Below are 23,463 nucleotides of genomic sequence, written 5' to 3'. Positions count from 1 at the left end.
TGTCACATATCCTTTATATTTACTTCTGTTGGGATGTCAGTGCATTGTGAACTGAGCACGTGCAAAGAATCCTTAACCTAAAACCTTCCTAAGGAAAAGAAATACTAGGTCACAACGACCTCTAGGTGGACATCCTTGAAGTACAGATCGTGGCCTGCCTGAAAGCACTGGAAGATAGCGATAGAGATGTCTCACTCAGAATAAACCGTATGGAGGATAGGGAAAGATGTACTAATATCCGGATCTGGGGTCTCCCTGATAAGGAAGGAGATACAGTGCATGCTCTGGAGAGGAAGGTGGAACAAGTGATCAATCTCCCACACCAAGGACAGCAAAATGTGATTGATTCCACAGAGCATGGGGCCAGGGAGGGACCCAAGTCAACCTTGGGCAAATGCCACTATTATTTAGACATGATGGAGATTCAGGTGAAAGGTAGAATAAAGAAGCAAGTCCTCTTCCAGTAATCTAAATCCAATTATTCCAGGATATGTCGGGAGGCACAATAAACCCTTGCATGGCTTTCAGGCCCCTCAGCTGACGGAACAGGGTATCAGATATTGATGGGGATATCCCTTCTCAATATCATTTGAATATAAAGGGTGTCACATAGGATAACAGACAATTCAGAGATCCAACCTCCTGGAGGAGCTCATGGAAGGAACTGCCCAATCGATGAGCGAGGGAGTGAAAGAAAAGCAATACAGGTTTCTGAAGACTTTCGATGGCAAGGGATCCCGGATCAAGATGACAGGCTCACATAAATTCATAAAAGTCCTGAGAGGTCAAAGTTTGGACTCTGACCTGCGTCTGTGGAGAGCGCAAAGTTGAGTGCACAATGCACTATAACTAAAAAGGGGTATAGAAAGGGAGTTGTTTGATGTTTAAGGTTAGAAGTTTTGAATTTGGTCCTCCAAGGGGGAAGACGTGGGGCCATGAGATTGGTCTAAGATGTTTCCTTTTCAGAGGCGGCAAGGGACAAGTGACTCATTGTTGGCCAAGGAAATTCAAGGCTTCAGAACACAGAGGCCTCTCCAGAGATACCGAAATGGTGTCCATCCCAGGATGGAGGAGTTTGGTGAAGGTTCAGGAACCACAGAGGGGATTGCACTCATTTCCCGGCGGTGACCTCTCCCCATGTGGCCAGGGGACTGCAGCCGCTACCTGATCCTGATACTGATCCTGATCCTTGTGGCAGCTATATAAGAAAGGACCACATGGGGGGAGGTGACACTCAGAGCAGTGACACATCATCAGATGAGACATGGTTCCCTCTTTTCCTTTTAGGGATACCCCTTCCATAATTACCTATTATAATAGTTCCCTTCAACCATCTATGGGACCTACATACATTCCAATATTCTACACATAAATTACCAAGAATTGACTACCATTTCCATGCATGGGAAAGTACTGTGATAAGAAAGCTAAATGGAACAATGAAGATCAGTAAAATCAGTAAAGACGAGAAGCACAAAACACACTATAGTGGTTGCGAGAGCATGATAGGTGCCGGGACATTTAAAAGCCCTAAGCAGCTGACAGGGGAGAGACACTGCTGGGGAAAGCCTAGTCCTCTCTGTACCGACTGAGGGACTACTGTGCTGCATTAAAGCCCATGGAGCCAGCTGGCTCAGGGAGAAGACCAGTGAAGAATACTGCAGGAGCCAGTCCACCGCATTGAGGCTGTGAGAGGAAGAGGGAGTACTTCTTGTCAATCAAGGGAACCGGAGAACTGTATCTGCAGCTCCCGAACACAGGGGAGCAGCGCAGGATGTAGGAGCCAGCAAGTGAAGTCAGTGAGCCAAGGAAGTGGTAACGGGACACCGAAGGGCTGCTTCGCATTGACTGCGGGAGAACCGAAGGACGCCACAGAAAGACGGTGAGTCGTCAGGGGGGAAAACTGGGACACCGGGCAATTCAACAACCTTACCAAGGATAGATAAGAGCAAATGAGGCGCACTAAAGGGAATGTGAAACTCAATATTTACAAAGGGGGAATAACAGAATGAATGCAGGAAATATACAAGTTTGCAAGTGTGTCAAGAGAAACACATGAGAAAGCCCTGGCAGGAGAGTATACCGGGCAAAGTCAGGTTGCCAAGTGTGTAAAGTGAATCACATGAGGGGGTCCTGGAAGGAGAACGCACCAGGAGAAGCCAAGATTGTGAGTAAATAGTTACATTAAAAGTGGAGAAGGAACCTGACAGGGGAGTACACTAGATGTCCGATGAGCTTGGGACTAACAGCCAAGTTGGTTTATATACAAATTGTTTTCTGTTGATCAGAGAATTCCACGGAAGAGTCATACCCTTAGAAGTATCTTGAAGAGAACACCTGTGCAAGTAAACCATCACATCGAACTGTGAACTTTATCCGTTGGGAGGCTTATGTTGGAATTATGCCTTTCCTTTTGAACTTGAACATTTGTGCAATTTCAAGGCTAGAGACATGACCTGTTACACCTTAGAGTAAATGTTAGAATGTGAGGGTCAGAATAGTATTACGGACACAGGACATTTTGCGTTGGACATCTTCACATCTAACAAACCCATAGTTTTTTATTTTTAATAAAAGTCTGTAGCCAAAAACATAAGCTCTCTGTGTCCGCATCTCATCCCTGGCTTTTCACAGTACTGAAGAAAACACCCAGAAGGGGCCATGGTTTCTATAGCAGAATATCTCATACAACAGCATGAGGGGAACCCTCAGGGTAGCTACCCTTAATGTGAAGTGTCTCAACTTACCCACCAAGACATCACTATTGGGTAGAGAACTCAGGATACAATATTAATGGTGCAAGAGACACACTTCAGTGAGTAAGCCAAAATCTATGGGAGATGCATCAGTCAATGTTACTGGGCATCAGCTCTGGCCAAAAGAAGGGGGTGGGAATAATCATGCAACCACAAATTAAATTGATGGAACACCAGCTAAACAAGTTGCATGAGAGAATGTTGACAGTGGCTACCCTATACATACCTAACCGGCATCCATGGGGATTCACAGATGAGGCTTTACAAGGCCTGAAGGTTGGGGCAGAGGGCCTCTGAATCTTGGGAGGGAATCTGGACTTGATGGGATGTCTGGGATTGGGTTGTGAATGCGACATAGGATGAGGGACAAATGTCTCATGAAAAAATGGTTGGAGAAGTACAGATGGAGGGACATTTGGAGTGAGTTCCACCCCGAACCAGGGGGGTTTACCTTTTATTCACATCCCCATAGGTCGTTTCCAAGGAGTAATTACCTTCTGATGAGTAGGGGTACTATTCACTGTTGGAGGGAGTGAACGTTTTTGTGGTTGGATGGTCGGATCATGATGCAGTCCAGATGGATTTTAGATGGAGTCGGTCCAAATCCAGAGGAGGATGATGGTTATTTAATGATACCCTCTTGAAGTATCACCCCTTGTGGGATCTCCTCAGGGATGAAATACAACAAATCTTTGTCATAAATGTCACTGATAGTGTTGAGGTGAATATGGTCTGGTAGGCAGCAAAGGCCACCATCCAAGAGTTGCTTATAGCAGATGGGGCTAAGATCAAGAGACTCAAAGGTCTGGAAGAGTCCAGGTTGGTGGTGGAAATTACAACACTGTGGGTGGACCTGCCCCAAGAGGGGGGAAATCAGGTGGAGATTTTCTTGACAATTCTAGACAAGAGACAGGAACTGCGTGAACTCAGCCTCTTTAAAGTCCACAAGATGCTGAAGGGAGTGCAGCAGAAATACTATGAGCAGGGAGATAAAGCGGGGACCATGCTGGCGAATAGGATTCGGAAACAAGTGGCGGAAAGGCAAGTCAAAATTATTAGGGGTGAGGGTGAGCATTTGTGTCACCAACCGGAGGAAGTAGCAATGTGTCTTGCTGAATACTTCAGGGCTCTCTATACCGTTTGTGTCACCAACCGGAGGCAGTAGCAATGTGTTTTGCCAAATACTTCAGGGCTCTCTATACCCCTGAAACTTCCTCCGATTACACAATATCTCACCTTGGTGGTCCTCCTAATCTTGATGCAGGTGGAGGCGACTGAAGTAGACAAGCCAATATCACAAGCCGAAGTGGTCCGAGTGATTAAGGAACTGAAGGCCAGGAAAGCATCTGGGGAGGATGGTTTTTCATCATCTTTTTATAAAATGTTTGGGGGAGTTCTCGCCACTTTCCTTACAAAAAATGTAAATAATTTCAGTGTGGCCAGGCATTCCCACACTCCTTTCTTAGAGCCAGATTAGTGGACATACCTAAAGAGGGCAAGCATCCCACACAATGTTCTTCATATAGGCCCGTCTCACTACTGAATTTGGATGTGAAGTTCTTCACTAAGATTATGGTTTCCCGCCTAGAGATTGTACTACCTGCTTTGGGCCATCCAGACGAAGTGGGCATCATAATGCACAGGCAGGGTGGATAACTTGAGAAAGATTCAACTTGATGGCATACCCCCGGGATAAATTAAGGGATTTTTTCCTGTTAACGGTAGATGCACAGAAGGCCTTTGATAGGGCGGACTGGGCTTTCCTCCAGCAGTGGCTCCCATGGTTGGGAAAGTTGTACTCATGACAAACAGCTAGGGTCCTGGTGAAAGGTGTGTAATCATAGGCCCTGCGGCTGGTTATGGGCAAGAGACAGGGATGTCCATTGTTGCCCCTTACCTGCATGTTAGCTATGGAACCCCTAGCCTCGTGCATACGGGTTAACCTAGAGATAGTGGGTATTCCGTTTTTGACACCCAATATCAGGGGGCTTTGTTCACAGATGACCTGCTCCTATATGACAGGCACCCTATTAAAATGATGCCTTGGGTAGTTAAGGAGCTTGTAAACTATGGAACAGAGTCAGATTTCAAGATCAACTACTCTAAATCAGTTCTCCTTTCCAATGGGGGTGATCTTGGGTGGAGTGGGGGGGCTTCATCTCGCAATTACAGTTTAGCTTCGAAAAATGCTTTGATCAGGTATCTGGGCATAAATATTACAAATTCAGTCGATGACCTATATCATGTGAACTAGCTACCACTCTGGGATGAGATCTGAGATCACCTAGAGAGATGGGACAAGATGGTCTTGTCATGGATGGCACGCCTTAACATCATTAAGAGTAATATACTCCCTAGATGCCTGTACTTGTTCCAGATGCTCCCCATACCAGTGCCTAAATCCTTTCATGATCCCTTAAAGAAACTATTACTGGAATTCCTGTGAGCAAGTTCCAAAACAAGAGTAGCTTATAAAACATTCATCAGGCCCAGAGATTAGGGCGGCATGGGTTTCCCAGACTTCCTCTAATATCACCACGCTGCACAACTCAGGGTGCTGATATATCATCTGGACCACCTTCAAACTGCCAAACAATGGGTGAACTTAGAAAGCGAAATATTATTTATGGTTCCCCTCAATGAATGGCTCTGAGTACCTCACAGAGAATATGGATGCACCCAATACGGAGGGTTCTTTGGGATCTGTGGAGGGAATAAGCAGATATGAGATGGTTGTCCTTGTGGCCCTTCTCCCTGAGTTCCATCTCTGCACCACCCCCCCACCCAACAGAAATGGAATACCAGAGCTAAGCAAATACCAATATTGGTACGAAGCCAGGTTAAGCAGGGCAGGTCAGATGTGGAGTACTGGAGATTACGGAAGTAGCAGCTGTAAGAACAGCACGAGATGGGGAATCTCTTAGTCTTCCTATTCCTTAGAGTGAAGAGAGCACTAAATGATAAGAAGTGGGGGCATGACCTGGCAAGAAATCTCACTGCCTTTGAAACTATTCTCATAGTGAGAGGACCTGAGAAAGGTAGGATTTAGAAACTGTACAGTGCTCTACCACAGTCAGAACCTTTAGAGGATATCAGGATTAAGTCTCAATGGGAGCAGGACCTGGATTTGCAGTGGGAGGAGGGGACCTAGTTACTCATATGTAGGTTAACTGAAATGATCGCAATCTCCTCACAACACAGGCTGAACACCATGAAATTGCTCCACCAATGGCAACTACCCACAGAACGTTTGGCAAAGACGTACCCTAGTGTAGACACATGCTGCTGGTAAGGGTGCAGTGCCTATGGCACTTACAGGCACATATGGGATCCTGCAAGCACATTCAATTTTTTGGGGAGTGAGTCCTATCTTGGATACGAGGCTGGGATGGGCTAGACAGACCTCTACTGACCGCTCCATCCTCTCTTGGTGCTCTTTGGAATAATACAAGAAGAGTAACATTAAACCCCGGTGGGTGTCATGGTGCGCAACCTGCTCCAGACCTGCAGGATCATGTTAGCTACAGCATGGAAGAGAACAGAGTCTCTGAGGAAACAGGAGCGGTTTGATGTTGCTAGAAACATCTTTGCGATGGAATCACTAACAGTATTGATAAACGAGAAAGGTTGATTGGTACAGCACAAACGGCTGCCTTCTATATTGGAATACATGCCAGGGATGGTAGAGGGTGCTGGGAGTGGGAGCTGAAATAGGTGGGGATTGGGGATACATCAGAGATGGACCCAGGGTCAGACTGGACCCAGAGGAACACACTAGAGGAATATTCTTAGCAAACCTTTACCGGAGAGTTGCAGGAAGGATGGGAGTGGGTGTGTTGGTGTGGGAAGGCAGGTGTATGGCTAATGCTTGATGGCCATATTGATATATCTATGTTAATTCATGGTGCTATTGTTCACTGTATGGAATGGTGATACACTTGTCTTATAAATGAAAAACGTAATAAAATTCTATTTAAATTCTAGAAAGTGGGAAATACTGGAGCAGCATATGCTGTGTGATGCCATCTGTGATGTCCTCCGGGATTTCATAAGTATAGTTACTAATAATGACATCTTTTCTGCGTCCTTCATTGCCCTAGTGAGAGGAGCCATGGGAAGTTGCATGCGCCGTCATGTCACCACTTCATGTCAGGTTAAATGGTGTTTGAACCGTGGTTTATTGTGCAAATTAAACAATGTTAATGGAAGACAGTGAAGCCAACTCTTATTGAGGGTCTTTTCAATTTTGGCAATATATTCCTTGAGCAGGCCATTGAAGCACTCACACTCAGTTTGCTTGCGGGTGATAGACACAAAATAATTTTTGTTGTATTCCTAACAAGGTTTTGATGTGTTGGAACATCTCATTGGCGAAGTAAGGGCCATTGTCAGACCACAGGACCTCACACAAGCCCCATAATGGGAAGATTCCTGAACCAGGAATGTTGCTGCTCTAAGGGCATCAGTGTGGGAACAAGGACACGCTTTGACCCACCGGGAAAATGGGCATACAAACACAATTATGTAGCGGTACCCTTGGCATACTTGCATGATGTTGACATAGTCGATGTGCAGGTGTGGGAATGGACCCATTGGGCGAAGTATGGCTGCTGTCACTACCCTTAATGTATGACCACCCGTGAATTGGTTACACACTAGGCAATTAGTCTTGAATTCAGCCACCTGTTCAGCCAAATTGGGACAGAGACAGTCCTCTCCAATATGAGCAGCATGCACCTCCTTCCCTGTCTGGGTAGGATGGTGTAATTGTGTCAGTGCAGTGTGCAATAATGAAAATGGCATTACCACTTTTCCTGTGTTATTTTCCCGCCATAAGGTGCCTGTCATAGACACTGTACATCCCCTCTTAATCCATAACTCTTTTCTTCCCTGGGTGCAGCTCCCTGCATATCCATACTCTGTGTCACTGGTAATGTGTTATATCCTTGTTTGAGTATCTTCCTTCATGCATAATTTCACACTGGGGACGAAGCATCCATTTCTAAAATGTCCCCAAGATATCTGGTGTGTTTTGCTTCTGCGTCTGCTGCCTCGTTGGCCTGGAGATGGGGTGCTCCCCCCTCATATGTGCTTGGTACTTCACCCCTACTATGTACTGTGGGTACTGGAGTGCCTCTATAAGTCTGCCCAGTAGGAGTACGTGCTGCACCAGTGCCCCATCAGCATGTCTGAAGCCCCTTCTCAGAAAATGTGACAGCACAGAATGAACTGTGGATGTCAAGTAGGCTGAATCTGAATACACTGTCATTTCCTTTCCTGTGCTGTGCTCAAATTCCAACATTAAAGCCACTAATACTGCTGCTTGTGCTGATAAATGTGACGGTAGACGTGTACTTGTCACACCTCGCTCGTCCCATCCTCTCTTAATCTCACTACCGCTGTCCCAGTATGTCCTTCCCCAGAAGTTTGGTCAATAGTTGATGACCTGTCAATATAAAGTATGTCTCCCCCTCTCAAGTGCATTCTCGTGTACTTTTCTAGTGTCACTGAATTCTTGTATGTTTGCTGTGCACTTGTGCACACAGTCGCCCGCCCTTTACTGGTTCAGTGATGAAAGTAGTCGGGTTGACAAGTGTGCAACTCACTGTTTTGAGAGCTGGGTTTGACAGTAACACCTCGTACCCTGAAGCTCTCTCTGTTGTCAATGTACCTTTGGGTCTTTCCAGTATTGTGAAGAGAGCATGCTCCACATAGAGAGTGGTGCTGCATCCCATGATAATATTCGCTGATTTGTCCACTGCCAATGCGGCGGCAGCCAATGCATGTCTGCATGCATAGCATCCTCTCATTACTGGGTCTAACTTCCCTCTGTAGTATACTAGAAGTTTGTGCCCCAAGCTTGTCTTTTGTGTCAGTACTGCAGACATAACCACTCCATTGGAGTATGAAAATAAGAAAAATTTACTTTGATAGTCTAGGATCCCAAATACTGGAGTTGTGCATATTGTTTCTTTCAGCTCGTCAAATGCCTCAGTCATCTCTGTTGTCCATTGTAATACACCCTCCCCTCTTTGTGCTTCCTTCAGTGCACACAGTAAGGGTCTAGTGTAAGTGTTGTGGTCAAATACCAATGCCCTGCAGTAATTACATAGTCCTGCTGCATTTGTCTTATGGTTGTGGATTGGCTGTTTTGAGTATTGCTTCTGCTCTTTCTGGTGTCACTTTTTTCCCATCTTGGGATATCATGTGTCCAACATACAACAGTTATTTCTGGCAATATTGTTATTTGGTCTTGTCTACCTTGTACTCTCTGTCTACCTGTACTGTCAACCTGTGCACATAATCATGTCTACACTGTGTTTCTGTCTTGCTGCAAATCAATATGTCATCTACATATTGTATAACCGTGCTCTTTAATTTTACATGTCGTAAGTCTATTTGAAGTACTCTGTTGAATATAGAAGGTGATTCGCAGTACCCTTGAGGAAGTCTTGTATGTTTCCACCTCTTATTTCTATATAGAAATGGAGTGAAGTCCTCTGAGTCTGGGTGTAAGAGTATAGAGATGATTGCGTTCTTCAAATCTATGACCGTGAAGTAGGTAGCTTCAGTGGGAATGCTAGACAAAATTGTCGATGGATTCGCTTCTACAATCTGGTTCAGAGAGTGCAAGTTCTGTATAAAATGACATGACCCATGTGAGAAACCCAAAGGTGTCTCACCCGCTAGTCCCAGGGGATCTTTCATCCCGGTGGCCAGGACACGGCCATCACTTTTGCATCCATTTCCTGGGTTTGGACTAGTGCAGGAGGATCACCTTTATGAAGGGTCTTCAGGCAGTGGAAGTGGGACACCAGAGGATGAGAAACGGTATCCCCTTCCCAATAAAACCTTTTCCCCAACCTACCAACACTTTCTCATGGACAGTTCACTGTGAGGGACAACAGACGAACACCAGAGCCATATCCTGACAGGCCCCATCACCATGGTCAGGCAAGGTCAGGCAATTACAGATTATTAGACACCCCTTAATTTCCTGACACTTCCCCCACTTATAAAAGGTGGAACACAAAAGCACAGTCTGAGCGATGTAAAACGGAGGAGGAAACAGCAGTTCCAAAATGGCAGTTTATTACAATTGGAAATATGGCGAGCCCTGAGAGAGTTGCATAGAGGGAAGCACCCGTGACCTCTAAACACTGTTACTTTCAAGTAAGAAACCGAAGACCAGGAGCTAAGGCTGATCAAACCTGCAAAGTGTGTCACAGGTACCCAGGGCTCTCCCGCGTCTATAACCAAGGCGGGGAGGAGTGATTGCCGCTGTGGTACTGTCCTTGGCTCCTACAACACAGCGGTGCCAGAAAAGACAGCACAGCCGTTGAATAAGAGAAACTGATACCAAACCAGCTTGTGTTTTGAATCAAAGTTGTAAGTGGCAACAAAGAGAAAAGTGTGTGAGACATTTGCAACCTGCAATGTAGATCTGATTTGAACTTTACAATAGAACTTTAGGAAACTAAGAAAAGATACCATACACAGAGTGGTCTGGCACCACGTGGGTGCTCCTTTGAAAGCCTCTGTTAGGTATCCAACGTTGAGCTGAATGTGAGTAAAAGGAATGTTGAGATCGAAGTGGTCAACTTAAACCCTGTGCACATTCAAAAGTCTTTGATAGTTTAAAGTACATCACAATTGGTCCGAGCCCGGCTGAAATTGAAAGGGGGAGGATCCTGGAAGAGGGGGATCCAATATTGACTTTCTGTTTTGGAATTTAAAGGGATCTGAGCCTGGCTGAAGTGGATCTAGGTTGAACCCCCTAATTCAATACTGGAGAAAGGAAAATAATGTTTGTCTGTTGTTTTTGGTACAGCAGGCCCTCTGCATCAAGAGACTTGCAAGAAGTAAAGAGACTTGGACACAGAAGGCCTTGAACTGTGTAAATGGAACTGTATCCTCGTGCTGCTGAAGCGTGTGCTTTGTTTGAGTGAACCGCCTTATCCCGTGGTAAAAACGTGAGGAAGGTAGGCCAACTGCCCGAACATCCTGACTTATCATTTTATGAATACTTCTTTTCTTTTTCATGAACATCACCCCACATTATTTGTAAATTAGTAGTAAGGATTGGCAATTTTCTTTTTTATAGGCCCTTTTAATTTGACAAGACTCCACTAGAACTGCATTATTATTATTTGATGGTCGTAGCTTGCTTTCATCTGTAGATTTAGGTTTAGATAGTCGCTTATCTCACCCCTGTGAAAGTTTAATAAACAACCTTGCAATTTGATCACTTGTGTCTGTCTTACTGTTGATACCATGCCTTCCTTACATGTGATGTCAGAAGTGGCATTTGATTCAATTGATAAAAATTGAGAATTCATGCTGATAATTGTCGGACCACCAGACGGGGAAAATAGAATCGTTGAACTCCTTGCCTCTGATCATGAATCCACTCTTAAAGTTTTTGCTCTCTCAACTACACATCCCAACTAGTCAACAAGACCTGTTTTTAATACTCAAGTACTATTAGACACCCTCCCACCCTCCCATTATAATATCGAACAATGCAATTGAATACTATTGAAAACCTAACTAGCCTTTACCTTCATTAGACATAGTGCCCTAAATCCCCCTGCAACTGACCATTTTATTTTGGTACCCAATTACCATTGGTTGCGGGACCATCAGGGATGGAGATCAACCTACCTAAATCACTCCCTTCGGCGGAATCAGACTCAGAAGGGTCAGACAACTTTGAAACTTTATCTGAAGGAGTCAAATCCTGTTTTCTTCTGATTCAGAAAAGACCACTGAAGGAATCCTTACCATACCAGAAAAAATGGCCACCCTAGCAGCTGTCATTGCCCAATTGGTGGCACATAAAATGCAGGCCGAAATAAGGCTTCAAGAAAACTTGACGAAATTGGTTGAGTTGCAAGCCGGACACCTTCTACTACAGGGGATACTTCAACCATAGCTAGAAGGCAAAGATCTAGGGAACTTCTTTCTGAATTTCAAAAGATTGACTGAACAGGTAGGATGGGAAGAAAACCTTAAAAGATGTTATTGGAGGACCCTGTTGAAAGGTGAACTACAGACCACCTACCAACTACTCAATCTTGAACAGGTAGCCACCCTTTTATCCATAAAAGAAGGGCTATTGAAGAGAGTGGGCTAAACTTGTAACTTCTATCGGCAAACATTGAGAGCCATTAGATGAAATCCAGGAGAAACCCCCCTTGAAATGGGTGAATGTATCAAAAATACTGTAGCTCTTTGGATCAATAACAAATTCCTAAACAAATTGATAGATATGATTATGTTAGAACAGTTCACCAATTCCTTAAACCCTTTTCTACAAAAGGCTGTGTTACAATTGAATTGACCTACCTTAGCCATGGCCATTGAAACTGCACAAAACCACTCAGTTGCAGCCAAACACTTCCACTCGGTAGATCAAGGTGAGGAATGGAAAGATTCCAACCCTACCCACTGACCCCAACCTCAGCGAGTAGATTAACAAGAAGGGGCATATAAAATCGAGCAATGGATACCGAAGAAAAGAGTAGAAGCCAAAAGATCCAACCCTAAAAGTAGAGAAGATACTAAACAGGAGGAACCTAAGGGAAGCAGACTACTCCACCCTATTCTGCTTTTCAAGTAGAGAAACTGGACATTTGGCCAGACACCATTGTAAAAAAACTTAAAGGAAGAACCTATCGAAATAGGATGTTTAAAGGGAGAAGAGTGGGATGAGCCCGAAGAAGGTCTGGAGACCTTCAGCATATGTTTATGTCAGTCTTCTAATGACTTCATATATGGAAAAGCTTGGGTGAATGGGAAGCAAGTGAAGGTGTTAATCGACCCAGGTAACAAGCAAACCGCCATAATAGCTGACTTGGTCACAACAATGGACTTCGAGAACACTACCCTAGTTGGAGTTACCTGTGTACACGGGGACAATGAAATATACCCCAAAAAACCTGTGTATATTAACATCAGGGGCAAGCTGTATTTAATATGTTCAGCCATTATTCCTGGGCTCCCAGAAGAAGTCATTGTGGGTTGAGATTTCCCTACATTTTCCACTCTTTTGGAGGACACTCCACCTCCCTTTAGAGAGTTTTTACCCCAGGATTGCGGGCACTCTAATTACTATTCCCAAAACTCTCCAATATGGGACTGGCAAAAGAAGAAATCCCATGAACCTCCCACAAGATATAAAGAACACATAAAACCAGAGTCAACCCCTACAGACCAGTTTGTTGGTTATTTTCGAGAGACCAATAAAACCACCTCGCCTCTACCTACACAGTAAAAAAAAAAGCAGTGCAATATGCGAGAGGCCTTGGATATGTCTCATTCCAGTTCTTTCCCCGGTCCTAACCCTGAATAACCTAGTCAAAGACCAGTCATATCCACCTCGCATGGGGGAAGGGCATGTGAGAAACCCAAAGGTGTCTCACACGCTAGTGCCCAGGGATCTGTCATCCAGGTGGCCAGAACACGGCCACGGCCATAGCTTTTGGATCCAGTTCCTGGTGGTGGACTAGTGCGGGAGGATCACCTGGATGAGGGGTCCTTGGAGAGTGGAAGTGGGACACCGGAGGGTGAGACGTGGTATCCCCTTCCTTATGACACCTTTTCCTTATTCTACCAAGTAGGATATCTTTAAACTCTCCCCCTTTTTCCGACACAAACATTTTCTCATGGGCAGTTCATCGTAAGCGACAACGGACTAACACGAGAGCCGTATACCTGATATGACCCAACACAAGGGTCAGGCAATTACTTATAACTACACACACCTGACTTCCATCATGCTTCCCCACACGTATAAAAGGCCGCCTAGCAATATTTTCAACTACCTTCTCACCGTTCCTCCCCAGACGCCCGCCACCGATGCCTGGGCATCTGCATTTATTTTTGCGCCAACCAGGCGCCGGCAATGAAGGCATGCTAAGAAAGGCACCTGTCCTGAACTCACCACAGGCAGGTGACCCCCAGAGGAGCTGTAGCCCCTCCAACACTGCTGGAGCAGTGTCCGCTCATCCTTCCTGAGAGCCTTGTGTGTGCCTCGTTTGCCAAGGTAAGCCCGTGGGCCCAGGGTTTACTCGTAGCTGGCATCAGCTGTTTCCGTCTTCTAGCGCGGCGGAACATGCACTATGGCATCAACAGACCTACATTCGTTCCAGTTAATCCTTATCGTAGTGCAGCAAGTAATCAGGCTGCGGTACCTATCTTGCTGTATTTTATTGCCCTCCACCTCCATTGTGCCCCACGAGGATTCGGTCATCCCAAGATGGCCGCCCAGCAATATTTTCAACTACCTTCTCACCGCTCCTCACTAGACTCCTGCCCCCGATGCCTGATTGGCCATCTGCATTCATTTCTGTGCCAACCAGACACCGGCAAGCTTTAGCAGGCGTGCTAACAAAGGTGCCTGACTTGAGCTCACCACAGGCAGGTGACCCCCAGAGGAGCTGCAGCCCCTCCAACACTGCTGGAGCAGTGTCCACTCGTCCTTCCTAAGAGCCTTGTGTGTGCCTCGTTTGCCCAGGTAAGTCTGTGGGCCCTGGGTTTACTCGTAGCTGACATCAGCTGTTTCCGTTTCCCAGCGCGGTGGAACGTGCACTCCAGCTTCAACAGACCTACATTTGTTCCAGTTAATCCTTATCATAGTGTAGCAAGTAATCAGGCTGCGGTACCTATCTTACTGTATTTTATTGCCCTGCACCTCCATTGTGCCCCATGAGGATTCGGTCATCCCAAGATGGCCGGCTAGCATCTGCATTCATTTCTGCGCCAACCAGACGCTGGCAGGCTTTAGCCGGTGTTCCAACGAAGGTGTGCTAACAAAGGTGCCTGTCCTGAGCCTATCGCGGGTGTCCGGGGTCATGGAGACAGAAACGCTGCACCTCTCATGTCCTGATCGCTTGACCCCATCTTTGACTAACAGTCTGTACCTAACCATGTGCCACTTCCCATCCCTTGCTTACCCTTTGGCTTATTGGTTCACTCTACTGGGTCACATATCACCCCGATACTACCGTGAGTTGACCAAGCCCCAACTCTAATTCTTTATTATTGACTCCCTTCCACCAATGTGCCTTTTCTCATACAACTCCGTCAATACCAACATGCCTGCCCCCCACTCAACGGCATGCACTGTGTCTGCATATGTGACTTTTTAAAACTGCATTGAAACGTTTTTTGCCGTACTTAGTAACTGTTCCTGCACCTGCCATGTATATTATTGCCAAATGATCATTTTGTATCACTTTCTGCATACTTCCTGCTTACCATTACTATTGAGTCTGTTCCTCACACATAGGCACACTCTGTGTCTCTGTATGTGACTCTTAAAACTGTATCTTAACATGTTCTGCTAACTGTGCAACCTTCACTGTACCTTTTATGCCTACTATTGTCGAATGATTAGCTCGCTCCCTGTTAACCTCTCTATTGGGACTGCCCTTGCGACCCACACATATGCTTGTCCAATTGTTTAATGCAGTCTACTTCGGTTGCCACTGAGTGCAAGCCATCCAACTCCCTACCCAAAGCCTGCCCATCTATGCCACAATTAGATAAAAACCCTCAACCACCACACCTCAAATGCGCTCTGCTTAACGAGCGCTCTCTCCCCGCTCACACGAAATAAATGACCTCCTATCCAGTCAAGACTTAGACATTCTAGGCATTACTGAAACATGGCTACATGAGGCATCTGGCCCTGCCATCACTCTTGCCCTGCCTCCAGTTTACACCATCCTCAGAAAGGACAGACCTTCCAAAATAGTAGGGGGAGTTGCACTAATCTACAAAGATATCTTATCAATCAGGCCCATCTCCCGCCCCTCAGAGGGCAACGCAGACATCCTATCTGTCAAACTATCTCTCTCGCCTAACAACACCATTAATATCCACGTCCTATATCAGCCCCCTGGGCTCTCTGCAGATTTTCAGGGACACCTCATCTACCTACTTAGCGATAACATCAAAATATCTACTAAAACTATACTCTTAGATGACCTGAACTTAGGTTACAATGACCCTAATGATAAATCCGCCACCACACTTGCCAAAGATCTTTCAGACCTAGGATTCACCCAAAAAATCCTGAGCCCTACTCACTCCAAAGGCCGAACCCTAGATTGGGTTGTTGATCACAATTGTGCATCTACCATCACGTCCAATCTTGCCTATCCGTGGACAGACCACAACTGCATTCAACTTACCATTCCTACAGCCCCTTGTACCAAAACCCCCACACTCGCCCCCGCAGCGCAAGTAAGAAGCTAAAAAGTACTTACCTCGGACAACCTGCGACCCTATCTTGACATCCCTTGCCTATCACCCCCCCTCTCTCAGGACCCTAACACCATAGCAGACATCTTCAAGGACACCCTCACCAAAGCAGTAAACTCCATAGCTCTACTTGAATGTATGAAGTAGAAAAAAACTTTTCACAGGAATTCATGGTTCACAAAAGAGATCCAAACTCTGCGCTTGAAAGAATGACAAGCTCTCAAAAACTGGCAGACTAACCCCAGTGATTCATCCAAAGAAAGCTTCAAGATGACTGCCCTGCAGTACAAAGAGGCCATCATCACTGCTAAATCAAACTCATTCAATGTGCAAATATCCAGTGCCAACTGTCAAACTAAAGAACTATTCACTCTCTTCAATGAACTCATCGCACCTCCCACTAGCACTGATGAGATCATCAAAGATGAAGCTTGGTGCACAAGTATACAACCCGTAATGCTGAACAAAATAGACCTCTTCCAAAAGAAAATTCAGGATCACTACAAAGCTCTACCGAGTCAGCACTTGCACCCTCAAACTCCCCTTGAGCATAAAATCTCCTATCTCCCCAAATTCTCCTTTAAGGACATCTCAGAATCAGAAGTCATAGACCTCCTCAAAAACCTTAAACCATCACTGTGTAAATGCAACATATACCCACCTAAGATCATCAAGTATTGTGCCGAGGTCCTTGCCACTCTTCTGATGGCCTTCATCAACTCCTCATTTAAATCAGGCATCGTTCCCGACAGCCTCAAAGAGGCGTGGGTTTGCCCTTTTCTGAAAAAACCTACACTAGATCCTGCCCAGCCTAACAATTACCAGCCCATAACCACCGTCCCCTTCCTTCTCTAAATTCTGGACAAGGCAGCTCACAGCCAGATCCAACTATACATGGAGACAAACTCCATTTTAAGAAAAAGACAATCGTGGTTCCGTAAAGGGCATGGCACAGAAACGGCCCTATTAGACCTAAAAACCAAATCACTCAAATCTTGGCCAAAGGCAAGCGTGCCCTCCTCCTCCTAGACCTCTCGGCAGCTTTTGATCTTGTAGATCACAAGACCCTTACCGCCCACCTTGCCCAAGCAGCACACATATCCAAACAAGCAGCCTCCTGGATCACCTCCTTCCTCGAAGGTAGAGCAATGAAAATATTCTCCAAAATAGCAAATGCAGCCCCCACCACCATCAATTGCAGAGTCCCACAGAGCTCATGTACAGCCCCAACACTATACAATCTCTTTACGAAGCCCCTCTTCGACAAGCTTGATGCACTTGGGATTGCATATACAAACTATGCTGATGACACCCAAGTTCTTCTACCAGTAACTGGCACATATGACCAAGACACAAAGGCTCTACACCAAATATACACCACTATCCAAGCTTGTATGGTGGCAAACGGCCTATGCCGTTGAGATTCAATCTGCCCTATCCAACAAACTGATTAAAATTAGAGAAGGTATTGAGGTGAAGAAACGCAGTCTTTTGACTCAGGTTCCAGAAAAGAGCCTCCTGATCCCTATTAGTAAACCAGAGGAACAAGCTGCGTTTAGCTTTCAACCTATCTCAGAGCAAGATCTGTCTAAGATAATTTCTAATTTAAAATCCACAAGTTGTAAAGGGGATCCCTGCTCCTCGATCATAATTAAAGAGTGTTCGCCGGTCCTCATTCCAGCTCTAACCAAGTTCGTCAATGCCTCCCTCTTAGCAAATAAAGTTCCTGACAATATAAAAAAAAGCATGGATCACTCCGTTGCTAAAAAAACCCAACCTTTGCCCTCTCACCGCCTCTAACTATAGGCCTATCACTAACACCCCGTTCTTGTTAAAAATCTTGGATAGGGTGGCCTATAACCAGATCGCTAGCTATCTGGAACAAAACCAAATCTATCATAAATTTCAATCAGGGTTTCGTCTGAATCACGGCACCGAAACAGCTTTGTTGGCTCTCAAATCTCATCTTCTACAGAGAATGGATGGTGGCCATATTTCCCTTCTCATGATTTTAGATCTGTCGGCTGCTTTTGACCTGGTGGACCATAACATTCTGTCCACCAGGCTAAGACAGAATGCCAATTTCTCTGAAGAAGCAGTTAATTGGGTCATCTCTTTTTTGAAGAATAGACTAAATAGAGTGGCCAGTGACACTGCAGAAGCAGAACCGACCATACTTACGTATGGGGTCCCCCAAGGTGCTTGCGTGTCGCCTTGCTTCTATAATATATTTATGATTCCCTTTTTCCAGATGCTCGAGAACGAGGGGATCGTATTTGCAAACTATGCGGATGAAACCCAATGTGTCATCCCCATGTCTGGTTCCCAGGCAGAAGATGAGTCAAGAATTAACAAAATATACAAGAAAATCCAGGATTGGATGGTACTGAATGGCTTAGCTTTAAATAGCTCACAAACCGAGATTCTAATTATTGGCTCAGAGGCCAAATTAGACAAACTAGGGCCTAGCTATAAATCGCTCATTATAGATGATTGCCACATTGAGGTTATGAGCAAGGTGAAAACCTAAGGCATTTACTTGGACAAAAACCTTAGCATGAACGCCCAAGTGAATAACTTGGTCTTCTCTGCTTCATACTTTCTTAAATTGTTTCGCTGTTTGAGACCTTTCATATCAGAATCCAATGCAGAAACATTGGCAAGGGCCATAATTGGCTCTAAGATCGACTATTGTTGCAGCCTACTTATAGGGTTGCCGGTATCTGACATCCACCGGTTGCAAGTTATTCAGAATGGAGCAGTCAGGGTTGTGAAAGGCTTATCAAGAAGAGACCATGTGTCGGAGGCCCGGCGCAGCCTCCACTGGTTACCGGTTAAGGCCAGGATTATGTTTATATTGCTTCTTATCACCCAGAAATTCATACATGGAGTTATGCCACTTTATTTAAAAGAACTAGTCTTAGTAAAAAATTACATTTGCTCCCTTCGTTCTGATGAAACAAACACTTTGGCTATGCCACGTGTGAAAACCAAAAAATCCAGAGATTCAGCCTTCATCTCAGCAGCTCCCCTTAATTGGAACTCATTGCCTGTTACATTGAGGAATACTATTCCCGTAGAAATCTTTAAAAAGGGGCTGAAAACTGCGCTATTCTCGTAGGTCGGATCCTCATCTGAGTATTCTTTCTGCATATGAACCTTCTGCTTCTAATTGGGTTTTTCTTTCTTGTCTGTTTGTGTATTGTGAGTGTTTCGTTTCGAAGCGCCCTTAAGCCCTAGGGAACCTGGTGCGCTATATAAATGTTAAACATAAACATAAACATAAACATAAACATGCCTTAATGGAGATAAAACAGTGATCCTTATTCTCGGACAAAAGGCCACACTAACTAAGCTAGACTGCCTCTACACTAAATTCAACGTAGATAACTCCATCATTCCCGTCTCATCATCCGTAAAGACGCTAGGGGTTCTCATTAATGCCACCCTATCAATGAACAAGCAAGTCAGTGCCATTGTCTCTGCATCCACCCTAAGCAAAAAACTCATTAATGCCATAAAACCCTACCTAACCAAGCCTAACTGTCTTTAAGTAGCAAGAGCCACAATAGGTGCCAGGTTAGACTATTGCAATGCTCTTCTAGCAGGCATCGCTATAAAAAACCTAAACAGACTTCAAATCACCCAAACAAATTCGCTAAGAGCAGCATTAAGCATCCCGAGAAGAGACCACATCACCCAAGCCAGACAGGCAGTTCATTGGCTCCCGGTCAAATACTGCATTACCTTTAAAATCCTCACTATCACTCGCAAATGCCTCAACTTCTCTGCACCCTCTTATCTATCAGAAACCATATCCAGAACCACCTCCTCTCGACCTACCAGAAAATGCTATACTAATCAACTGAACATTCCGCACATCAACAGGGCAAAAGCAAGTGGGATAGGTTTCCGTACATAGCCCCTAAGCTCTTGAACGTGCTCCCTACTGCCCTCAGAGCCAAGACCTCCCTCCTGGCTTTCCGGAAAAACCTGAAAACTTCCCTTTTCAATTAACACATACCGCTCCTCCTGCATACATCCACACAAACTCCATAATTCCCCTACTCTCTCACATTATGTCATTTGTAATGTATAGTGTAAATATGTAAAAAATGTGAAACTGCTTCTCATCTTGTAACTAAGCTCTGCTCACTCTCTGTAACAAGCGCCACGATGCCAACGGGCTGTTGCGCGCTCTACAAATACGAATAAATAAATAAAGAGCACAAAAGCACACTCTGGGGAAGCAGCTATAGCAGGGTGGCATTTTAAACTGAGGAGAAAGGCGGCAAGACCAGAAAGGACAACAAGGAAGGAGTTACCCATGCCCTTTTCAAGACAGGACCCTGACTTTCAAGAAGCCTAACGGAAAAGAAACTTAAGACCAGGAATTACAGCTGATGACCGGTGTAGCATGTGTTAAAGGTACACAGGGCCCTCCTGCATTGATAGCCAAGGCGGGGAGAAGCGATTCCCACTGTGGTACTGTCCTTGACTCCGACAGCAAAGCAACGCCAACAAGTTCAGCACAGCGGGTGAATCGGGAGAAACTGACAGCAAACCAGACTGTGTTATGCTCAAGGTTGCAAGCGGCAACATTGTATGAACAAAGAACTTGTGTGTAATTGAACATTTTGAAACCCAAATAGGTACCAGATACATAGTGGTCCGGTGCCACGTGGGTGCTCACGTGAAGGTCTCTGTTTGGTACCCCAGAGCATGTAAAAGATTATTGAATGGTGAAATCGAAGTGGTTCGGCAGCGGGTTAAGTTGAATCCCGTGCACTTTCGAAAGACTTTGATTGCATAGAGACAGTAATTGGTCTGAGCCTGAAAGAGTGGTCTAATTGTTTTAAAGGGGATTTTAGGGCAGTAGAGGGGGCTCCGAGGTGAACAGCAAAACTCACCCGCAAAGATATTGTTGTGGCAAATGTGAACCGAACCGAGGGATGCCTGCGAGTTAAAGTTGGTCTAACCCCGACTGAGGGAGGCTAATTGTGAAAGAAGGATCTGAGCCAGGCAGAGGGGGATCCCGGGCGAAGGGTAAATCACCTGACTTGAATATTTGAAAAGGAACTTTTTCTCTGTTGTTTCTGGTACATCAGGCCCTCTGAAGCAAGAGACTTTGAATGAAAGAGACTTGGGCACAGAACGACCTGATGTTGGTAAAAAGAAATGTGATCACTGTGTCTGTCTTACTTTAATACCATGCCTTCCTTACAGTACACCAGAGTGTTGGAGAGTGATTCCGATGGCACTAGGATGCCCTGCTTCACTAGTGTTCCAATTGTCTCATAAATACCCTTGTCTGCCTCCCTCGACATGGGATATTGCCTTGCTTGTGGTAAAATGGCTCTTGGCTTCAGCTTTATTTTTACTGCTCCTCTCCCTTTCTGAAGACCAATGTCCTGTCGTCGTGATGTGTCTTGTATGATGGCTGTGTGTTATTCTGCATCTGTGTTACCTGTGGTGTCTGTGAATACTGTTGCACTGGCGCCTGCATTTGTGGTGTTTGTGTCATGGGTTGTTGAGTCTGCGGGTTTGCTTTTGGTATCTGTTCTTGCTGATGTGTCTGGTCCTGGGCATGATACTGGTTTTGATCCCCAGGATATTCTGGCTGGTATTGCATTCCCCACTTTTGTGGCATCCCTCCATTGTAGGGCCTTCCCCCTCTGCTTCTACATACCCTAGAGATATGTCCTAACTGTCCACACACCCAGCACTGGGGTGGTTCTCTTATTTGCCTCTGATACCCTACAGGGAACCCTTCTGGAACCTGCTTAATTTGTTCCCCATATCCTCTATACCATCCCAAAAAACCCATTTGGCTTTGTTGCATTTGATGCCCATACCCGTGTCCCCTTGGTGGCCTCCCTCTTCCTCGAAACCCATGCTGTGCATCCCCATGCCCAATGAGCCCTCCTCCCATGGGGGGCGGTGCATACTCTGTCTGTGGTGCACCTTGTCCACCCACACTTGTTAACACTGCTCCTTCCATGGCGTATATAGACCGTTTTTTCTGCACTAACTTTGCCTCCTCCTGCTTTCTTTCCTCTTGCTTTTTCCTCGCGCTTTCTTGCATTAGCTTACAATAATGTACTATTGTGAGTTGTATTTCTGACCATGGTTTTGATTCCATCCCAACTACTTCTTTAGTTGCCTTTGCACATGCTCTGGTAACCCATGGCATAGTATATGATAGAATAATGCTACTGTTTTGTCCCACAGTTGTCATCTTTCAAGGTGCGATAACTCTTGAATAGCCTGAATAAATTGTAGGGGGTCTTCGTTTTCTCCCATCCTACGTGCCATGATTGCACTAATGTCTTAAGTGTCTTGGTACTACGTCTGTAGAGCTTGCCATACAGCCATATGGCACTTAGCAAACAGGGAAACCATGGCGTGCTGTGTTCTGGGTTGTTACTCCTAGGTACCCTGCCCTTTTCCATATTTCATCAGCAACCTCACCAAGGACCGCCACTAGTAAACCATTTACATCTCCTACTGCTAATCTCTATCCTGCTGTCATTCTTTCCATTTTATATATCCATTTCCCCGCACCCATGGTCAATGAGTGTAACCTACACCTCAAATGTCCCTTGTCTATATGTTTCCAGGGTATGTACTGAGTTTGCCTCCACCCTTTTCCAGTAAGGGGAACTGTGACAGCCCTGCCACTCCATCCAGTCTCCCAGTGGCTTTGGTGGTTGTGAATGCCCTTGCCATTTCTCCCCTCCTTTGCGCTGGAAGGTCTCTAAGCCTCTGCAGATATGGGGTTATGTCATCCATGCTGTGCAATATAGCCCTGGACTGTTGTATTCTCTCGTCCTTGTCATCCTGCACTCCCCCTGTATCTTTGTCTGCTCCCCATGTGGATCTCACTCAGTGTGTTTCCCTGTCGATCAGCGATCAAGTTGCCCTACTCCCTCATTCACACTCCTTACCGAGTCATATTCTGAATCAGTGTCTCTCAAGTCACTGCCAAAATCGTCATGGAAGCTCAGTCTCCTCGATACCTTTGCTCCCTGTGGCATAAGTCAATCAAGTTCTTGCAGTGCCCCCTCACGGAGGACTCTGTGTTGGTTTTGTCTGGCAGCGTAGCTACCGTATGATGTGTGTTGCTGCGCTCTTGCTCCGCTTACCTTTGCCTTCCTTTGTTGTCATCAAAAGTGGTCAATCCCAAACTTAGTCTTATGTCTCTCACTACACGCTCCTCCTCCTCTTTGCATTTGTGCTGTCTTGTGAGCCGCTCTATTTGCCACTTCCTACTCTCCCTGTTTACTAAAACTTGCCTTTCCTACTCATCTACCTCCCTTCTCCTCTCAATGTCTTCAAGCTCTTTCCTTCTACTCATCTCTCGCTGCTCCCTCTCTCTTTCTCTTCTGCCTTTAGCTTCTCCCTTCTCACTTTCTTGTTCTCCTCCTGTTGCACTTTT

The 23,463-nt window shown here is 45.5% G+C and overlaps 1 protein-coding gene across 1 annotated transcript in view; it reads right to left on the bottom strand.

Moving 5' to 3' along the window:
• Positions 1 to 23,463, bottom strand: part of LOC138481018 (sodium- and chloride-dependent neutral and basic amino acid transporter B(0+)-like) — a 401,144-nt gene that overhangs the window by 233,579 nt on the left and 144,102 nt on the right. The window lies entirely within an intron of this gene.

The sequence above is a fragment of the Ambystoma mexicanum genome, chromosome 5p, assembly GCF_040938575.1.
Source record: "Ambystoma mexicanum isolate Mex_15411 chromosome 5p, UKY_AmexF1_1, whole genome shotgun sequence".
Classification (NCBI taxonomy): domain Eukaryota; kingdom Metazoa; phylum Chordata; class Amphibia; order Caudata; family Ambystomatidae; genus Ambystoma; species Ambystoma mexicanum.
Note: the sequence above shows the minus strand (reverse complement) of the source record. Positions and strands in the feature narration are given on the sequence as shown.